A 21,683-nucleotide genomic window follows, 5' to 3' on the forward strand; every position below is an offset into this window, starting at 1 on the left:
GGTCCGATTTTTACCTCCATTGTTTTGATTTATTGACTAAGCCTGACTTGTATTAATCAGTTAACTTGTCATATGTATCTGTTGGTTAATATCTATGTGTCTATGGGATACAAACACAGCTAGAACACTGTAACAAATTTAATGGGTTTTTATGGTTTACCTATCCACCCCATTTACACACACACACACACACACACACACACACACACACACACACACACACACACACAAACACACACACACACACTACAGAGAGAGAGAGAGAGAGTCTATACTCTGTAAAAATCTTTCAAGCACTCTATACTGTTTAAGAAAGTCCTTCTATTAATCATTGAGTGCCTTTATAGTTTTTTTCCCAATATATAATGTAACTAGAGGATATGGCTTTAAACAATGATTATTATTAATTATATTAAAACGGCTTTTTGAGGTTTTATAATTCTAGTAAAAATATGTTTTGTGGTTAAAAATAAATGTAAAGTGAAAAGCTTCAACTTCACACATAGAGTGGTCCTAGTGAGAACATGTTGACAGCTAGCAGTGAAAGGGAAAATACAACTCCACAGATCTGCTGTGGGTCACCCAGCATTCTGGTGACGCCTGACTATCATTCGAATGCTAAGCTTTCCTAACTAGTCAGCCTAGCCAGAGGAATGACAGCCATATTTCCTCATCCAATAACCCCTCAGGATTTGTCCAGAATTAGGTGACTACTCTGCCTAGTAGTTATACTACCAGAATAAAATAAAAATACTGTTACTGCATCATCAATTCTTTATATACTTTTTTTAGATAACCAGTGTAATAGCATTGGTAGCACTTGAAGACTGCCAAGAAGTATAAAAGACAAAAGCAGATATTTAATGATTATAATGTTACATATACAAACATTTAAAGTATAAAGAAAAAGAGAATGAGGCCATACTGACAGCCCTGTGGGTAAATGCACTTGTTCCCAAGACTGACTGAGTTTGATCCCTGAGATCCACATAATGGAAGGAGAGAATCATGTTTTCCCCTGACTTCCTCTTTCTCTCCAGTACATGTGATAGAGCGTGAGCATGCGCCCCCCCCCCCCCATGTAGATGCAATTTTAAAAGGTCAAATAATAAAACATTAAGCATGTACCATACTGCTGTAAAATACTAGCAGATACAATGTAATTGACTAGGCTGGCAACAAAGAATCTGTGCAGAATGTAGTCCCACCATCAGAAATCTAAGGCAGGAAGATTTTGCAGCTTTACCTTACTTCAAGGCCTTCTCAGGGTACATGATGAGATCCTAGATATTAAAAAAAGAAGAAGGAGGAGGAGGAGGAGGAGGAGGAGGAGGAGAAGGAAGAAGGAGGAGGAGGAGGAGGAGGAGGAGGAGGAGGAGGAGGAAGAAGAAGAAGAAGAAGAAGAAGAAGAAGAAGAAGAAGAAGAAGAAGAAGAATTAGAAATATTTAGTTATTAGTTTGAAAATAATATCATATTTCTTGTGTTTTAAGTGTCAATTTTATTGTAAAAATGTTAACCATTGAGTGATCACTCTCATAAAACACTTTCTAGCTTAAAATATGTTTGCAGCATCAAATAGTTGTCTAACAAATATATTCTTCATTTAAACAAATATGTCTTTTATAACTTCATGAAGACTTATTTATTTATTGCCAAAATGTGAATGCTCTGTGGATTTTTTTTTTAATCAGTAGCTTTCTGCCAATTTGTGTTCTGTTTTGCCCCCTGGTTTGACTTCTTTCATTTTGCATCTCCTAGAAACATATGCAGAGTGACAGGAGTCTGCAAACTTTTGAGCTGAGGAAGTGGGGCCCTTGTTACCTTTCTTGCTGCTCATTTTTTTCTTCCTTATGGGGATTCTAGCATTACAGAAAAGCAATTTTTAAATGAGTACACCATTTGGTTTGAAATTTTAATGGGGCATGTGATCTCTGGTGTATCTCAAAGCATAAATGATTCAAATTTATCATTTAAAAAAAAAAAGATTGAACTGGAAAAGTAAAATCAACAGAACCAGCAAGATTTACCACTATACTGTAACATGGTGTTCCAAAGAAGCCGAAAATTTGTGTTGTCAACATAAAACACAAATTTCCCAGCATATTGGATACTCATACGTAATTGAAACACCCAACGAAACCTTGAATCGACTGGGCTTGTTGACTTATGCTTTCTCACTTACTTCATACATGAAAGTTACATTTGTGGATTCCTTGTCCAGTCTCTGTCCTCTTTGATGCAGAAAAGTGAAACAAGAAATAAACTAAGTTAAAAATATAAAGAAGGAGCTCCAAGTGCAGAGACTTCTGAAAGAAAGGAGAGAGACGTCAACTCCAAAAATTCTTTCTTCTTTCCATACACCCACCTTCAATTTACCATTTTTCCTCTGTTTTCCTTGTTTCAAATTACTAGATGATTTACCTGCTAAATAGTTAATTTCCTGATCATATACTGTGTTTGAATTTAAATGCAATAGTACTTAACATTAAAGACTTTTTTTTTTAATACAGAGCATTTAGAAAAACAAAATAGAGCTGTGGGATTTTTTTCCCTTAAATTTTTGCCATATATAGACAAGTGGACATTGACTTTTATGTTTTTCATGGGTTTCATAGAATGTTATGGAACCCCCTACAGTTGTTATCCTAATGGAAGTTAGAGAGTTAAAAGTAGTGTTGGTCCAGTTGGACTTCCAACTCTTGAATTCTCCTATACACTACTAAGGTGTTTTTGAAGCCTTGACCCATGACAGTTATTTTGCATTTAGTTACATTTCTGTTGCTGTGATGGAATTCTCTCACTAGAGGCAGCTGGGAGGACAGAGGTTTGGCTTACAGTTCCACAGGGACAGTAGTCATGATGGGGAAGTCTTGGCAGCAGTCAGGGAAAGCATGGCGTTCAGAACTTGGCTGGGACTTGGTTGATCACATTGCCATCCACACACATGCAGCAGACAGAGAAGAGGAAGTAGGGTGCGGCTATAAAACCCCAAAGCCCGAGGCTCCCCTCCTACAGCCTCTGCAACCTCCACAGCCTGCTTCACCACCTGGTGACCAAGTGTTCAGATACATACACCCATGAGAAGCAATTCGTATTCAACCTGCAACAGAGATTTATAACTCTTGCCTCACAATTGTGTGTGGAATGGTTGTTATTTGAAACAGAAGGGAATGGTTGCCATGGGCTTTTTATTTGCTGGTCACAGGGGTGTATTGAACAAGGAGAACAAATCCTCCACATGGTAGATTTTGTAAGATAAGACTGAGTTACATATTTTAACATTTCTTTCTAATTGGATGCTTTATTCCTGAATTTAATTAGAATTTATCGCTGGACGGAAATAGCTAGTGGTTAAATTTTGGTGTTGAAAATTTACTTTTTGGCTAATAAAAAGTAAGTCATGAACAGATATAACAATTACTTTGTAGATAAGATTTGAGTTCTTCAAACAGCTTTTCACATTCTCTGGGAGTTCCTAGCTGTGACCAGCAGTGTCTTCTCTATTTACATGTTCCAGCATCTTAAGTAGGCACAACGTACATTCCTTGGGCTCTCTGGAAATCTGGATGCCAAGGCTAGATCCAATCATCAATATGCTGGGAACACTGCGCTATCTTTTCTGAAACCAATGAGAACAGTATGGAAAGCATTGAGTAACTCCAGAATCATGTTTTCATTTGCTGATTCACTCTTTTCCAATATTGTTACCTTCCATGCCAGAAATTATTTTAGATGCTATACTAAGTTGATTCTTTCATTATATATTTATCTTTTATTGATTTATTTTGTTTTCTTGAGATGAGGAACTTTCTGTAGTTCTGAATATCTTAGAAATCACTATGAAGAGCTGGCTGACCTTGAACTCAGAGAGATCCTCCTGCCTATGCCTCCAAAATGCTGGAATCAAAGGTGTGAGCCAGTAGGTCCAGCTAAATTCTTGAGACACAACACTTGTCAGAAATCCCAATATTAATTTCTTGTAGGGACAACAAACTTAAAATACAGATAAAGGACATGAAACATGAAGGTAGAAATGAAGGAAGTTTCTCACACACACAGAGTTGCTAAAATATAAGCTGTTGTGATGACTCATCAAGTAAAGGTGATTGCCACAAGCCAAATTACCTGGCTTCGAACCCCTGGAACCCACAAAATGGAAGAAGAGGAAGAAAAAGTGATTTCTGCAAGTTGTCCTTTGATCTCCACAAGCATGTCCTAGGCTGCACATGGCCACAAAAACCACACATACATATACAAACACACAGAAATGTATAAGTAAATAAATGCAACAAAAATTGTTAAAAATGGACACAGTTGAAATAATTGGAAGAAAGTCTTTCAAGTTTTGACTTGCTTTGTGAAATAAATGGAAGATGGCTGTCTGACTTTTCCACGCATATCCTCTATCCCTAGCACCTTACACTGTGGTAGTGCCAAGAGGTCCAAAACTAATGCCTCCTCAGTCTCCCTCTAGACACTTGAATGATCATCTGCCAGGACATCGTCACCCATGAACAGCTGTTCTCTGACATTTATAAATTCAGAATATCACAAATAGTCTACACCTTAGGGTGAAGGACAAGATGACTGGTAGGACAAAGAGGGACAGTGATAATCCACTTATTGGTGGTGATTCCTCCAATGAAGACCTAGAGGTCAAAGATGCTATAAGCTCACTAATCTTTGACATGGGTGTGGCCATTCACCATCACTTATAGGAAGTCTGCCTCACGAAAGAGGTATATGAGAAGTATTTCAAAGATGACATGGAATCATTCAAATCCACTTGCAGAGCAGAGACCAGAAAGGATAAAACCTTTCATGACCGTAGATGTAAAACAAACACATTCTTGATAATTTCATTAAATAACATTTTTTGATTACTGTTAGTCACATTTTCAAACCAGTATCAAGGCTGATTGATTCATGATTCCTTATGACTCAAAAAGTTCTCTCTTTGCTCCTTTGTCGCCACTGATCTCATCATTGCGCTTAACTCCTCCTCAGTAAGACCAGTGTTCTTTCTTTCATTACTCAAGTTATCATCGTCAAATCTGAACTGTATCTCTGTGATTTTATCATTAAAATTTAACTTTGAGTATGATAGCAAGGTTTTAACCCTCCTGGATTACTGTGAGCATGATGTAACTCCATTTATGGTTTTATTTAAGGATTTTTTTTTTTAGAAATGGAAAAATGTTAATCAATTTGGCAGTTAATTTGGATCTATCAGCTGCTGTCATAGCTGGATGTGGCCTGTCAACCACATAATGCCAGGACTTGAGACAAATAGGACTAATACTGTGAGCTCTTCCTTTGATAGTGATTAATTTTGAGTGAAGACTTTTTTCCTTTAATGCCATGTAGGTTTTCTAAAAGTAAAGTGTTTTTTTCTTTTGTCTTTTGAGGCAGGTTTTTTTTTTTTTTTTTTTTTTTTTTTTTTGAATAGCCCTGGCTGTCCTGGAACTCACTCTGTAGTTCAGGCTGGCCCCTCCAATTCGGAGATCTGCCTTCCTCTGCCTCTTAAGTGCTGGGATTAAAGGCTTGGACCACCCCTGCACAGCTAAGTAAAGTGCTTTAAAACTGTCTTTAGAGGGTGCCCTTTATTTGACTATGTTTAAATGATCTCTTCTGTATTGTTCCTGGAGAAGCTGGAGACCAGTGGTAGATCAATACTGCAAAGCTGAGATGGTTTAGGTAACTACTGCAGGAGAAATTACCTGTGAGACTGGAATATAAAAAGCAAGAATCAAAGTTTTATTCCGGGTTTTAATAAAGGGGTGAATAGACCACATTTGTAACACAGCCATCATTTGAGACAGAAACTTACACATTTCATCACCTTTCATGGAAGCAGGTACTGTGGAAGAGCTTATCAAATGAATACAAAGGAGCCAACTCAGTTGAAGCAAAAAAAAAAAAAAAAGACAAAAAAGACCTTTTAAGACAGTTAACAGATTATGCAAGGCCCTACCGATGCATGGGGTAGGACTTGGGAGATTTATAGACATAGAAAGAGGTTAGTATAGTTTTAAGCTGGTGTTTAATAAATGTGTGCTAAAAGGGTTTAGTTGAGAAGGTAGCTAGAAGTTTATTTATTAAGATCATGCAGGCCCTATTGCAGAAGTAGGCATTATACTCAAAGTAAAATTTTAATAAGAAAATTATGAAGATAAAGTTTAGGTTTGACGATATAAGTTGAGTGAGCAAAGAAAGAACACTGGTCCCACTGAGCAGGTTGTAAAAGGAGTTAAGAGCGATGGTGAGGTCAGTGGAGACAGGGGAGCAAAGAGAACTTTTTGAGTCATAAGGAATCATGACTCAATCAGCCTTGATACCGGTTTGAAAATGTGACTTATGGTAATTGAAATTTTGGCTTAGACAACCAGTAACTGGCAGTACCACTGACTGACATGGAAAAGGGGTTGGGGAGTCAACTTAATATGAAAGTAAGGACTCAGTTTTAGACACGCAACCCGTAAGCCTTATTCAACCATAAATGGCAACTAGGTGAGTTCAGAGAATATTGGGGTCTAGAAATGTAATTTAGAAAACCTTAACTTTGCAATTACCAACAGCTAGATTCATGAGGTCAACTCTAGGAACTGAGAACCATCACCCAAGAAAGGCACAGAGCAAGACCCAGAGGAGCACAGTGTCTAAATACGAGGAAGCCAGCAGAGGAAAGTGCAGTTTCAGAAGAAGGAAGGAAAGGCACTGGGATTGTACCAATGTCATGAGCACCAAAGACCAGATTTCAAAAGAAGAAATGATTAGAACAGCTGTTTTTTTATTTTATAATTTAATTTAATTTTACATATCAGCCACGAATTCCCTTGTCCTCCCCCCTCCCGCATCCTCCCCTCCTTCCCACCAGCCCACCCCCCATTCCCATCTCCTCCAGGGCAAAGACTCCCCTGGGGATTGAGTTCAACCTGGTAGATTCAGTTCAGGCAGGTCCAGTCCCCTCCTCCCAGGCTGAGCCAAGTGTGTCCCTGCATAAACCCCAGGTTCCAAACAGTCAGCTAGTCCCGGTCCCACTACCTGGATGCCTCCCAAACAGTTCAAGCTAATCAACTGTCTCACTTATCCAGAGGGCGTGATCCAGTTGGGGGCTCCTTAGCCATTGGTTCATAGTGTATGTGTTTCCATTTGTTTAGCTATTTGTCCCTGTATTTTTTCCAATCTCGCTCATACAAACCCTCCTCTTTCTCGTCAATTGGACTCCTGGAGCTCCACCTGGGGCCTGGCCATGGCTCTCTGCATCCGGTTCCCTCAGTCATTGGGAACAGCTGGTTTTGCCTCACTGAACCAGGCCAAAGAGATGCTGAGAGTTAGGGGGCAAAGAGGTCCACTTTAGTGGGCTGAAAAGGGAAAGTCAGCGGCTCTGTGATGCTTTCTACCAAAGGGTAAAATAAGGTGATGTAGTGAATTGGGAATCAACGAGGCTTGTTTCCTTATGGGAGGTAAATAACGTTTTTTGTTCAGATTGGGCTCTTTAGAAGGCATTTTTTTTTCCTGGACTGAGAGAAAGATTAACATAGAAGAAAAGAGTAGGTTAAAATTGGCAGTGTACCCAAGTGCGTGTGCAAACGTAAGTATTTGCACAGAAGTACTACCTTAACCTGAAGTAAAGAAGGAAAGGGGTTAAGGTACAGTTAGTTATAAGGGGAGTTTCATGGAGGTGAAGTTTATGTTGATAGCTCAGGGAAGTCATCATTTAGGTTTGAAAGAGAAGAAAAGGGAGATGTTTGAGAAAGGATAGAAGGCCTGAAGAAGACATCTATAAAAGTGAAAATAGCAGAGAACCAAGGGAGATATGTAGGTAATGCACACTCACCTGATGTCTAATTGGGCCAGCAAATACAATCAGCCTTTGGTTATGTTTGTTTTGTTTTGTTTTTTGTTTTCCCCTTAGAAGGCTTCAGTTGATCAAAGATTAGAGTTGTCTGGCACCTGTCAAAAGGAAGACTTTCTGTGAAGAGAAGGGAACCTGAGACAGACTAGAGAACATAAACACTTCAACTACCAGTAATGTCCAAGTGAGTGGGCGGGTTTTGACAGCCTCTAACAGCCAAGGCAGCATGGGAGGGGCTGCTCCTGAGCATTATTGAGAGGCTTTGTACAATACATCTTCATCGGCATATAAATTTAATTCAATAGCTTTCCATTTTCCTTATATTTGTCCGCAAAGCATTTGTAGGTTCATATGCATGAAGAATATATAATCACTTTGTTTATAAAATAAAATAATGCCAACAGAGAACTGTTTTGTTTATAATGTGGGTCATCTGATATGTGTCCCCATGTTTCTTGTTTAGGAATTTCATTATCCCAATGTTATTCTTGTTCCTGTAATGAGTGATACCTGTGGAGAAAGAGGCACAATTACAAACTAGCAATTTTCTCTCTCAGCAGTATTATGAAATTTCCATTACTAAATTTGAAGGATTTTCTCCATATGATTATATTGTATTTTGACATTTGAAAATTCTGTGGGACATTTTTTAATGAATGTGTTACATTCTCCCCAAAGCCACAGGGAAAGTAGATGGGTTTTGTCCTGAGTGTCAGGCTGCATTTATTGATGGCTGCATTAGGCATCAGTATGAAATGTGTGATCTTACTTCAGCTCTTCCATCTGTGATTGTTTAGTGTCAAACTTGTAAATTCTTCTTTTTTTCTGATAGAAGGGAATACAATAAAAATTTAAATGTCTCCCTGCTAAGTGCTGGAATTGAAGCAGTTACAGGAAGAGAAAATACACTCTCTTGAACAGTAGGAGTGCTAATTTCTGGCATTTTCTCTTAGCTTGTTGAGGCAAGATTACTGAACGTAACATGACTCCTAGAAGTCTATAAAACTGAACTGTGAAAAATGGCAAAATTCTCAGTGTGAGCAGTTGCAAATGACCTGAAGCTCCATTAAGATGCTCAAAGACACAAATAGTGCATATTCTAAATAGCAGAGACCTAAAGGAAACAGGCTGGATGTGATTCACAGCACACCAATAACCCATTTCAGTGGGCATTTAATGAGATCCTACCACGATTGCTGCACTGTCAAGATGGAAGTAGCGGAGCTCGAAGCCAATGAAGTCTGAGGTCCATGAGGGGGAGGCTCTTACATTGCAGACTTTGCAAATCACACCAAGTGCTTTTCCTTTGTGGAGGAGCTGACGAATGAGAGAGAAACACGAAGGTGGTCCAGATAGGTGAACCCTGCTCAGCTCATAGAATTTCTTCCTCCTCCTCCTCAGTACTGGAAAGTCTCCATCTGCCAGGTGCACATTCCAAATAAGATTTCATTTCCAACTCCGTGATGATTTGAAGAACCACTTTAGAGAAAATTTACCTTAACTTATTAGAAAAATGTGTCTTATCTACATTTTCTTTACTTCATTCCTACAGACAGAAATAACATACCTCAACCACTTGACCAGTTTGAAAATGTCATAATCTAGACATTGAGAGTAGACACGCTACTTCCTGGTCCCTAGCCTCAGGAGCAGCATCTTTCTCTTTTACTTGTCACTAGAGAAACCCAGTCATAGGAGTGGGGATATTACTAGTATTGGCTCAGTAGTTTATTTTCAATGCAGAAATTTGTTAGAAACAGAATTGCTTTTCTGTACAAAACGTGCTAAGCAATGTATTATTATTCCTTGTGTGCAATAGATTTAAAAGCGAAACCTACTGGGTTGAATATTTGTCTCTGTCCTTGAGAAAGGATATCATCTTATCAGCATTTAGATTTCAGGAAGGGAAAGTCCCAAATGCAGGAAAGTCTCATGGGCCAGCTTTATCTTCCCTCCTCAAAGTGAGATCTGTACATATAGCAATTGAAATCTGGAGGTGGCACAGCCCACGTCCTAAACTAACATAGTGGTAAAGTAGGTGTGGATCTTAGCATAAGTACTAATGAAAAAAAAAAAAAAAGCACATTTGCTTCTACATTTAAATCTGTGTTGTTTTCCCTTGGGATGGTTATTTCACCTTGAGAAGTGGGAGAAAACCTATACCTTATTCTTTTATAGATGCTAATGCTCACACATCTGGGCTACACCCTGATTTATAGGACGTACAGTACACTCATCATTTGCATTTCTAATGCAGATTCTAATTGTATCAGATATGCCCCTGAATGAGTTTACTATCCGTGCAGCCCTAGTTTAGAAGAATGCACATAATTTTTTTCTCCCCCTCTCAGTTACTGAGTTTGAAAAATAGAGGCTTTATTTGTCAGCTGTCTGTCATTATATCAAAATACAGTGTCAGTCAATTTATAAATAGCCAAGTTTTATTTTGTCTCCTAGTTTTAGAAGTTTTGGTTCATGATCAGTGGGCCCCATTTCTTTTATTTGTACCTAAACTAAAGCACCATGCTGAAAGCTCCACAGTAAAGTAAAACCAGTCACCTCATTGCTAAAAATAGACAGTATAGACGAGGCCAAGACCCCTAATCTCCGCCCAGGATATCCATACAGGTACCTAGGGACTGCTCACTGTTCCCCACCTCTTAAAAAGTCTGTCATCTCCCAATAGACAAATTCTGGGGCCCAAACAATCAATGATAGGACCTTTGTTGTGCAAACTATGCCAGGGGCACTATATGTTTTACTGTTGTACAGAAATGTCATCCTAGGGTGACTGTAAAGGCTCACTGCCTAATCGTGAACTTCACAGTCCTACAGAAGAACTTCTGAATGCAGGGACTCTGCTATTTCTAGGGTCTCTGTCTGTGTCTTCCTCTTCTGAGGGTTTGTGTGTTGAGGACAAGTGAAAATGCTACCCTCGGAGTTGATACTAAAGATAAATCAACACATAGGGTGATCATCACTAGCCCAAACCCCCAGATCTGTGCTATACCTTCACTTACACTTGATGTAACACCAATAACCCATCTCAGAAACACCTCATAGAAAAACTTACAGAACGAGTCCCCGTGCTTCCACCAACTTCAGGTCATTCCATCGGATGGTTTTCCGTGCGTCTGGCATGCACTTGGCTTTGAAAGCTTCTCTCCCTTGTAACCATTCTCCCCTCTCAGTGTTACTCTCCATAAGTCATCTTTTTTTTTTGGCTCACAACCTCTTAGCACTTTCTATGGATTTCTAGAAGTTTCAAGAGAAACAAATAACATAGATCTCCTTCTGAAGAGCATTGATTAAGGCATCTAAGTTTTAACTGAAGGCTGGATGCCTGGCTCTTTTAGTGTTACTCAGGCAGGTTGTAATGATCCACAGGCTTCTAAGTGTGACTGATGACATGTTGCCAGGGCTGCTGGGCAGTATGTCTGTCATCTCATAGAATGCAATGATGAGTGTCCTGAACACAGATACTATTTTTTTGGAAGCCTTCCTACTGAGTAACTTGCTAACGGCAAACAAGGAATTTAGACGGGGAGTTTCTCTGCATCAAAAATCCTAGATAGTTGTACTATATCAGTGCCTCTTTTCCCCAACCCTCTACTCCAATAAAGAAAAGCAAGTAAAAGTGAGCAAGTTTACTCCGCATGGAAGACTAGAGAGTGGTTATTTGTGGTCTTTGAGAGAGACAGTAATTTTTCATTTTCATCCCTAACAAAGTGAGAAAATTTGTCTCTTTAAGAATGTATTTTCCTATAAAGTTTGAGGCCATAAAAATTAGTTGGGTCTCATTTTGACAGTATCTTAGCACACTTCTCTAAAAATGTTAACAATTTCCTAAGTACTTTATATTTTTGTGAGTTAGGCATTCTGCTAAGAGATATAGATATAGATATTTCATTTAAAATCCTGTTATACCCCCTGAGAATCAGGTCTAATTACGTTAATCAAAAATATAGGAAATCAAAAGCTCAGTGGCTTTCGTATTCATATAGGAGCTGGAAATTGAACTTGACACTGTCTACCTGCACAGCATAGGATTGCACTGCCACCCCATTGAGACTAACACTGAAAATGTGTCTAAACAGATACCACATATGTAAGTGATGTTGGTGGGCCTCTAGGTGTAGAAATCCATTCAGGGAGCAGCAGATCACAATTCATTTTGTGTCGCGATGTCTAAAATCAAGGGAGAAAACAACATAATTTCAAAGTATGAGCCAATGTTTTCAATTGTTTATGTATCTAAGAGCCCATTTTCAGGAGAGAATACAAAGTAGTGAGATATACTGTTAGTTGATAAATACCACTGTTAAGACTCCCTTAGAGGACTGAGAGTATAGCTCAGTGGTAGAGCACTATATGTGTGTGGCTCTGGATTTGATTCTCAGGATCACAAAAACAGCCAAGATCTTCATAGAGCCCTGTCAATATTCCAAGAAAGAGCACAGCTAATATCATTGGTGGTGGTGAAATGGTAGGCCATCACAGAAGGCTTCTTGCAGAAGGAGAGGTTGATTTTAAGATGTCGTTTCTCCTGGTTCCTAGTCAAATCTGTGCACTAACCACAGGGGTAGTGGCTACATGGAGTTAAGTAGACACAAAAGAGTGAAGTAGGCATTACTTTAGGATATGATAAGAAACTAACGAACATAGAAACAAAGGCTAGCTCATAGGGAGTTGTGGAAGAGTTGTATACTAGGGCAGCATAGACAGATCAACTGGTTAGATAAGTTACTTGTTTAAACTATGAAAGATGAATTAAAAAGAGCAGTCACCTCAAATCAGGTCTCACTGAGAGATATTTTGCCATCAAAGTTGTTTTAAAGTGGATTAAAACTGTGTATGTCTAAATTCTTTCCTCACTAGTCAAATCAATAACTCGGGCATAAGCCACCCCCCAGATGAATTCAAAATAATTTATTTTATTTTAGACTTCCATGAATACTATGAACAAAAGATTCTGTTTTCCAGGACCTTGCAATTACCAGAAGCCATCTAATTGTTGACTCAAGTGAGAGGGAGATTTATATGTTAATGCTTTCTAAGGTATCCTGTGCAAGGGAAAAAAATTGCACATTTCTATCCATAATAATCAAATGTTGGAGTACTGCTTGTCTGTGCATGCAAGGATTGTGCTTCTGAGCACACAGAGAATGTCAGTGAAGTTCTTTGTTCGCATTTTATTTCGGAACTTGAAAGGAGCCCAGGTATTTAACATTTCCAGGTGAGCTCTCCAGTGTAAGTTTATGGTTCCTTAAACAAAACACAGATCGAAGAGTAGCTGTCGAAAAAAGTTGTTCTGTGGTTTGTATGTGAAATTTCTCCATAGGCATTTGTGTTTCAATACCTGACCCCCAGCTCGTAGTACTGTTTTGGGAGGCTTTCTAAGAGACCATAAGTAGATAGGGGCTTACTGGGGGAAGTGGGCTTCTGTGGATGGGCCTCAACTCCTTTTGTGCTTAGAAATGTCCAAGCTACCCCCAGCTCCCAGTACCAAAGAGAGCAGCTGGTCCTGCCACAATCAACACCACTGTGATTTTCTGAAGTAGAATAAATCATTCGTCCCTGAGTTGCTTCTAGTAGGTATTTTGTTATGTTGTTGAGAAAAATAATCTTTTGTCTTTAATTTGAATTGTAAAATGTGTTGTACTTTAAAGAATTTAGTATTAGAGCAAAAATTACAACTTGTTTGTCTTGCGGAGAAACATTTTTTTTTTTTAAATATAAGCCAAGTTGCTTAAGGTAAGTTGTACTCATAGTACCATAAATAACAAATGCAAAGGTGAAATAATTGTAACTGTTTTAAAAGTATTAGCAGCACTATTATAATGCTTACAATATAATTATTAACTGTCCTTCAAAATGCATTTGGCAGAATATATCTACAATGAACTTAAAAGCTTATACTTACCATCTTAAAATGTAAGTCCCCTTCAGATTCTCATAGAAGAAATGTTTGCTTAGACAAGTAACCCATGAGTAGTTTTTCAAGCTTATTTGTGCACCGTTACCTAACAGATCCTTTAAAAGCACTTTTAATAAAGAGAAATGTCATGGCTCCATAGGTAAAAGTGCTTGCCATGAGCCTGACAGACTGAACTCCATTCAAAGAAGCCACAGTGGACAGAGAGAACCAACTACCGAAAGTTGTCCTCTGACCTGCACAGGAGTGCAGTGGGACTCTCATTCCTGCATCCACATATACAGGGACAGTGATAATAAAACTCAATTTAAAAAATTGCAAGTGTGATGTTTAAACTTTATGAACAGATTTAAAATCACTGTCATTCATAGGCGCTGATCAACCTTTTTTTTTTTTTTTTTGGTGACCATGTTGAAATAAAAAGCTGACAAAATGAAGTTTAAGAACTTAAGAATACAGTTTTTTTCTCAAAATATGTTCATAGTTTGTTCACACATTTTTAAAAAGAAGTTTTATTAGTCATGGGTTAAAATTTCATAATATATTTAAAAAACACACAGGTGATTTACTGGGAAATCACCACACTACTACTTTTATAGGCTTTCCTCCCACTGGATGACTCACCCTTAATGACAGTTTCTCCAGTCAACAAAGCATCAGATACCTTGGTTTCTTCCAATATATTATCTATTGCTTAATAAAAATATCACTACCCTTCTATCATTTAAGAGACATTTTACTGCAATTAACTTCGATTTTGAAAGTTAAAAACAAGTTTCCAGTGACTACTATTCCACTTGCAACTTAATTATTTTATTCTGTTTGCTTTCTTCTTTTCCCCTTGTCAATATCAGCTACAGCTGGCTAAATGAGACCCGTGGTTGCCTGAGGAAATGTAACATCAAAGGGCAGACACTGAGGATAAAGAATTTAAGTTCTGATTTAGAAGGATGATTAGGACTATTGCATAGAAAAATGAACTTTGTGTTGTGCAACCCTGGACATAATGTTCTTTTCTTAAGTTCTGCCACCAAATGTTTTATAGCATGTGGCGTTTTATTTCACTTTGATGGCAAGTGATGCTGAAGCTGTTTTTGTTTTAAATGCACAGTTTCATGAAACAAAAAATGTATTCACTCAGTGTAGTTAAAGCGTGGAGTATGAACAGTAAACGAGAACTGATTCTTTTCACTCTGTTTGATGTTCATTTGTTTTAATTATTATGAAAATTATCAAGAATAACTAGGAAATTAATCTTAGAAACTATCCAAGATACGAAAATCTTACTTGAAAATGCACACCACTCCACTCTCTAGAGCTTGTTAATATAGTATCTGTTTCCCCTCCACTTTGTTCACCTTTATCATGTAGTTAAAGGGCTGATGCCACATTCCTGCACTCTATTCACCTCTCGAACATTTGAAGGGCTCCTTCTGTTTTCCTACAAGTGAGACAGTCTACTGCCTAAGGTTATACTTCATGCAGGTCTCTGCACCACGTCCATGAAGCCCCCTGGCCTAGGTCACTGTGTCTTCCACCACTTTGTTTATTAACCATGGCTTCCTGGTCATCTTCACCTTATTTTGTTGCTTCCCTTATATTGTACCTGTTTTATCGGAATCCTTGGCCTCTTTTGTTGCTTCCTTACTTTACCATTTTTACAAAGTCCACTTCTTTTATATTTTGATCATTTCTATAAAAGAGTTTCCAGATCGCTATTTCAAAATCTAATCTTCAGTTTTAAATGGTCAATATAAACTTCCTACCTGAGATTTTTACTTGGCTATTTTAGTGGCTACAACGTTATTGGTTCCAAAGATGAGAACTTTTCCTTTTAAAATCTTCCTGCTCCCTTATGATCGTTAACATCATTGTTGTATTACAGTATCCAGCCACTGAAGTTGAAATGGCCTACCACTAATTTGGACTTCTGTTGTCCACCCTAACCTCTTCATTTTAAGAGAGTAAGACATACTCTCTTAAAATGAGACAGGAACTCATTCTGCATCTAAGCCTGGCATTGGCCTTTAACCTCCCTTTATAGCCCAAGATGGCCTCTAACTATCCATCCCCTTGCCTCTTTCTCTGGATCCTGGCATTATGCAGGCTCCCTATTTTCCTAGCTGTATCAGCTCTGACACATTGACTTTCATTCATCATTGGAAAAGAGTGAATCATAATGGTCTCTGTATTAATAGGCACTTGTAGGAATTACAGGATTCAGTGAATCATGAGTTTGGTATGACTCTTGTGCTTTAAACGTCTTCAATCCATTGCAGGGCCTATGTCACTAACACAAAGTTACATAGCCTGAAGTTATGCATTAGAGTTTTACTGAGTCTGAAAATTCTTATCATTCATATCCATGTCTAATTTCTCAAACTTTATGATAGTTGATTTTTCCTTTTTCCAATTTGTAGACCTTTTTCTTTAACTTGAGACTACACTAATTTAATGTTAGAAATGCATTAAACAAAATAAAACTGTACAGTAGAATTGGCAGTGAAATCAGTTGATTTTTGGTGTCTTATTACTTTTCTACTGATGTCGTAAGACACCGTATCCAAAGCAAATTGCAGAAGGAAGGGTTTATTTGGGACTTGTGGTTCCAGAAAGTTAGGATCCTTCATGGGTATGTAGAACTAGCCTGAAGCAGGAACAGAAGCTAAGAGCTCACATCTTGAACAGTAAGCAGGAAATAGAGAGGGCACTAGGAATAGAATGAATCTTTTGAAGCCTCAAAACCTCCCCTCTGTGACACTTCCTCCAGCAGTGCTATACCACCTAGTCCTGCCCAAGCAGCTACCAACTAGAGACCAAGTTTTCAAGCACCTGAGATTATGGATACATCTCAGTCAAACATACCACACTTAGTGTTCTGACCCTGCACTCCAGCTATTCACATAAGGATTCTATTTTAATGGATCTCAGAAGTAATATTAATGTAAGTATGTATGTATTACTTAATGATCGTCTAGAATGTGCCAAATTATGAATATTTAGATATTCATGAGTCTTGACATCTGTCACTTGGAATGTTAAAAATTCCTTTTTACCCCCAAGTAGCTGACACATTTAATGATCCTTTGTAAAGTTTTGAGAAGTTTGGAGGAAACTTTGATATAATGTTCACTTTTTTTTTACAAATACATTCGTATTTCAGTCTCTGAAGAACTCAGTTAGCTACTGTAATGTGCTACAATTCTGGAGGCTTATTTTTTCTTTTTAATTCAATTAATTAGTCTCTTGGATATTTCCTTACTCTTTATGCATGCTATTACATTTATTTCTGAACATATTTCTTTGTGTTATTTAAAATTTAACATACATTTTACATAAAATAAATGTTAGTTAAATTTAATATCAAGTTTGATCTATGATTTTATCATGCTTCATTTCAAGTTTCCCATTTCATAATCAGAAGAATGAAAGTGTATTTAGATGTGGATCATAGCAGTTACCTGGTCAGTTCAATTACATGAACTCACATTAATGTAGTTCACATTAAAGGCTACCAAATACAAAGCTGAAATGCAGCCCTGCCTACATAATCAGGTTTAAGTTTGAAGACATTTGTGTACACAAGAGAGAAAGAAGAGGAACAAAGTTCTCTTTGTAAGATCTCAATTCCACATACCCATCATTAGACAAAACTTAGATGAGAGGCCATAACGCAGGCTAGGAAAAATCTCTTTGTAGAGGAAGTAATTTTTTTTTCCAATTAGAAAGGCGAAATTAAGTTACTCTATCTGAACACCTGTATCTCAGTTGCAGGATACAATATCTAACCTGGGTGTTAAAGAGTGAATAAAATTTCAGGCAGTATAATGAGGAATTGCCAGTCAAAGAAGTGGGAGGAGACACAGAAGCCGGATTCTTGGGGCATGATTAGGTACCTGTCCTCTTGTTTAATGGGTACTGGTCCTATGTACTAGGAATTAAAGAACAAATGAGAGGAAAGAAATGTCAGTTATTCAAGTAGACATCATTAGTACAACCTAAGGATCTGGCTAACTATTGGCAAAGCTAAATCCAACACCAACCAAGGTACCAGTTTTAGCAGTTGATGTTTGGTTTTAGAATGTCGCACTTTATGGAAGTTCATCGTAGAAGATTTTATGGTTTATACAAATGGAGAAAAGTGGTATTTGTTTCTGTTCATGCTGCGTTTACCTCTCAGGAAGATTTATGTGTGATGCTCTCAATGCAATTACCTTGAAAATATTGTTTGTTTATGTGATTTTCAGTCTCACATTCTAATAGCCTTCAGACCTGGTTAATACACCAGTTCATAAAATCACATTTTGTTAAAAATCTCAAAAGAGCTTTATAGGGAGCAATATCTGAAGTAAGGATCTGTCATTAGGGGAAGAAGAGTCATATTGCTCACGGTTGCCCTGTTGTTTGGAACTTTCTTCTTATTTCTTTTGGCACTGTTAACCCAAAAGGAAGCAAGAGCTGATACACAAACAGGACTAAAACTAGCAGCTGTCTGGACCATGGGACCTTGGAAATGTCAATGAAAGGCAGTGATGCCAGTCAATTGATTATATTAGGATCAGGTACTTATATTACATATTATAATATACATATATTATATTATGTTATCTGGTACTTATATTAGGATCAGGTCTGTAATAGAAATACTGACTGCAAATGAAAGGCCATGGGCGAGGGAAGCCTAGCCAAGCTTCAGCAGGAAGAATCCTGAGATTCTTAGAGAAGCACTTGTCTACCTTGAAATGATACCAGGATTCAACTAAACAGGTGTTTTTTAAAGTAATATTATCTTTCCAGCCTTCCCCACCCATTCTGTTTTCATAGCTACCTTTTTGTATGGCAAAGCCTAGCATTACAAGGTTAGTTGGCTAGGGGGGTTGTTAATCTCTGATTACTGTCTATGCTGATGTCATCCCAGAGATGTGATGGTGATTTGGTGGTAGGATATCATCCTTATAGGCACAATATGACTCCACTATTCATCCTTTGACCCTAACCCTGAAGTGGTAATAGCCACAGAGCACACATGCTTCTCCCTTCTCTGAGTGTGTGTGTGTGTGTGAGAATATGAGCTACCTTTCTGTCAGCCAATTTTGTCTGTGTTTTATGATTCCCCTTCGCCTGCCATTCCATTTCTCCAAAGAGTAGGTGGAGTCTCTTAGTAGATGTCCTAGTCAAATGCCAGGTACTCAAACGTCCTTCTTCCAGGAGGCCATGAGGGAAGCTTGCCTATGGCACTTTTCACTTACATGCAAACGTTCTGAATTCAGGAAGGTTCATAGTGACCTCTTACTTCCATCCTCCCTATTTCCCCTCCCCGCCCTGCCCCATGGCTTACTGTCTCCCAGTAGTCTTGCACCATGCAATACAAAATATGTTTAAAATATATCAGAGAGTCCCTTTACAATGGCTTCCAATCGTCATGTTAAAGAGTGTGATTTTTAAAGCACTCGTTTGCATAACAATATCCAGTTCATCTACATTTGTTGTGTTGGTTGTTTAGTCTTTGGTTTTTATTATATTTCTATTTAATTCAAGTTTTTTTTTTTTTAAATGTCCCTAACACATCATGGAGATGAGAGTTTAAACAGCTGCTAGAACATCTGAACGCCTGTGTTCTGTAGATTCACCATTGTAAAGTGGAGCACTGGTCACTGAGACACAGGACAGGCTGTAGCGATTTGCTCACTGTCCTCTTCCTGAGACTGCAGATATGCTTTTGTGTATGCACACTCCTTTTGTTGCTTCTTGGTATTTTTCTTATTTTTTTTCTATAACATCCAAATTTGCGATAATAAAGAAACTGTGTTAGACCTTTTCTTTATATGAGTCCCTTTGCCTCAAACCGAGTCCTCTAAAAGGACAATGGACAAAAGCAGTTGAAATCGTCTGCTAAAGGAAGCAGACAGGATGCACTTAAAAGAAGTTTACCATAAACTTAGTAAATTATTGGATGTACATTCTGTGCTTGGTATTCCATTAGATAGTAAAGACAATCGATCTCAATATGGAGGGTCTGCCCCCAGTCTGATAGGAAAAAGTCAAAATATGGCATTGTAATATTTCAATAATTGTTTAGTAAAAGAAAACAAACAAACCAAAAGGCAAATGGCTGTGAAAGCCAAAGGGAAGCACTGAAGCCTTGTGCAGGTGATAAAGACATACTGGACTCCAGATATAGCTCAATGAAAGGGCACTTGTGCCTATGCTTATGTGTACAGAGTGCTAGGTGCCCTCCCCAGCGCTACCAAACCAAGGCAAATAGAAGTGTTTTGGAGACTAACCAGCTGTAACATAGCATATTAACAGCAACAATAGTATAACATGCAGAATACAGAGGAAGCACAGGTCAGTAATAAATATGCTTTATTAAAAATATGTTTTATTTACAGCTCTTGTCCCCTATCTTTCCTAACACTTGTACATTTATAGAAACTTTATATTCATATTGTTTGAAACAAGTACTGGGGCTGGATACAATGGGTAGAACACAGACATCAAATTTGAATGCGAGCCTAGATGTGTTATGCTTGAATGGCTTTAGAAAGTTACATTAATTGCTTTTCTGAAGTATTTGAAAATGGGAATGATTTCTGTATTGTTAGATTTCAAGTAATGGCTATTGTAGCACATATGTATGTAGGAGACACTCAGGAAATTACAACTGCTTTTAATATTTTAATGTTATTAAAATATTATATTTATAATATTTTGATATTTTTAAATGTCATACAGTTCATGTATTAGAATTGTTTTCCATTTGGTAAATAAAAGCATTAGAAATCATATAATTACCCTTCACTATTAATATTTCTATAGTTTAGTATTTCAAAAACTACTTGTTTGTAAGCATGTCTATGTTCATTCTTCTGCATGTATACATAATACAAATTAATCTCATTTTGTACCTGTGAGCACTGATGGTAAAGAGTTTTTTCTATTTGTTAGTTTATTTGTTTTAACAACCTTCAGACCCATGTACTTTGTCTGCTGGTATGCACCTCAGTCATGATTTGACCAAATCCAAAAATAGTTTGAATTAAAAATGGTCTACCAAATGGCCACAGGTCATTTGCCAATCCCTTCCGTACTTCTTAGGTATAATTGATCAGGGGAACATGGCAAGAGCTGGGGCAGAGAGAGAGAATGGAACCACCTTGCTACCATACACCCGGCATTCAATAGTGTACTAGTTTCTTTTTATTCTAATAATGTAGAGTAGAGAGCATGTAAACATGAATATATGACTGTCATCGGGAATGACCTTCTCTGTCAGGAACTTATTTAAATTCTCCCTGTCAGAATATCTTAGAATAAAGAAATAGAAGACTTAGCTCAGGTATTTTTCTTGATTCACTCGTCAGTAATTCAAATGTAGCCTCTGATATATCAGTGTCCTTTCCATTCATCAGTGTCTTCTGATGGTACTAAATTATTCTCATACATGAGATTTTGCTCCCCTTGCATGCCCACAGTAATACTTGGACAGCTGACATCCTTTCCTGTGGGATGTACTCCTTCCCCGAGTCCAGCCTTCTGTTTCCCATGCGCACTGGCTTTCCTTCTGACCCTCTGGCCTTCAAATTCCTCTTCTAGGTCTTTGTCTTCTCTACAAGAAATCAAGGTTCTCAATTTCTGGCTTATGATATCCTCTTCTGCCACTGATACATGTATCCTTCCAAGCAAAATTAAAACACACCCTAGATGTCAGTTATCTTTTGTTTCTCCAGGCCATTCCTGGGCCTAGTACACAGAGATATGGCTGGTTTGTAGCAAAGGTAATTTCCTACAATTCTGAGATTACCTCTGAAGACTGGCTGCCTTTCTCTTCTTGTATAAGATGTAACATTAGAATAGTCTTCCTTTACCTCCCAACACGGGCAGCCCAG

General features: G+C 37.9%; 1 protein-coding gene across 2 annotated transcripts in view; it reads left to right on the forward strand.

Moving 5' to 3' along the window:
* The window catches only part of Gbe1 (1,4-alpha-glucan branching enzyme 1), a 241,974-nt gene that overhangs the window by 187,123 nt on the left and 33,168 nt on the right, over positions 1-21,683 (forward strand). The window lies entirely within an intron of this gene.

The sequence above is a fragment of the Peromyscus californicus genome, unplaced genomic scaffold (genome assembly GCF_007827085.1).
Source record: "Peromyscus californicus insignis strain IS unplaced genomic scaffold, ASM782708v3 Scaffold_16__1_contigs__length_79575227, whole genome shotgun sequence".
Classification (NCBI taxonomy): Eukaryota; Metazoa; Chordata; class Mammalia; order Rodentia; family Cricetidae; genus Peromyscus; species Peromyscus californicus.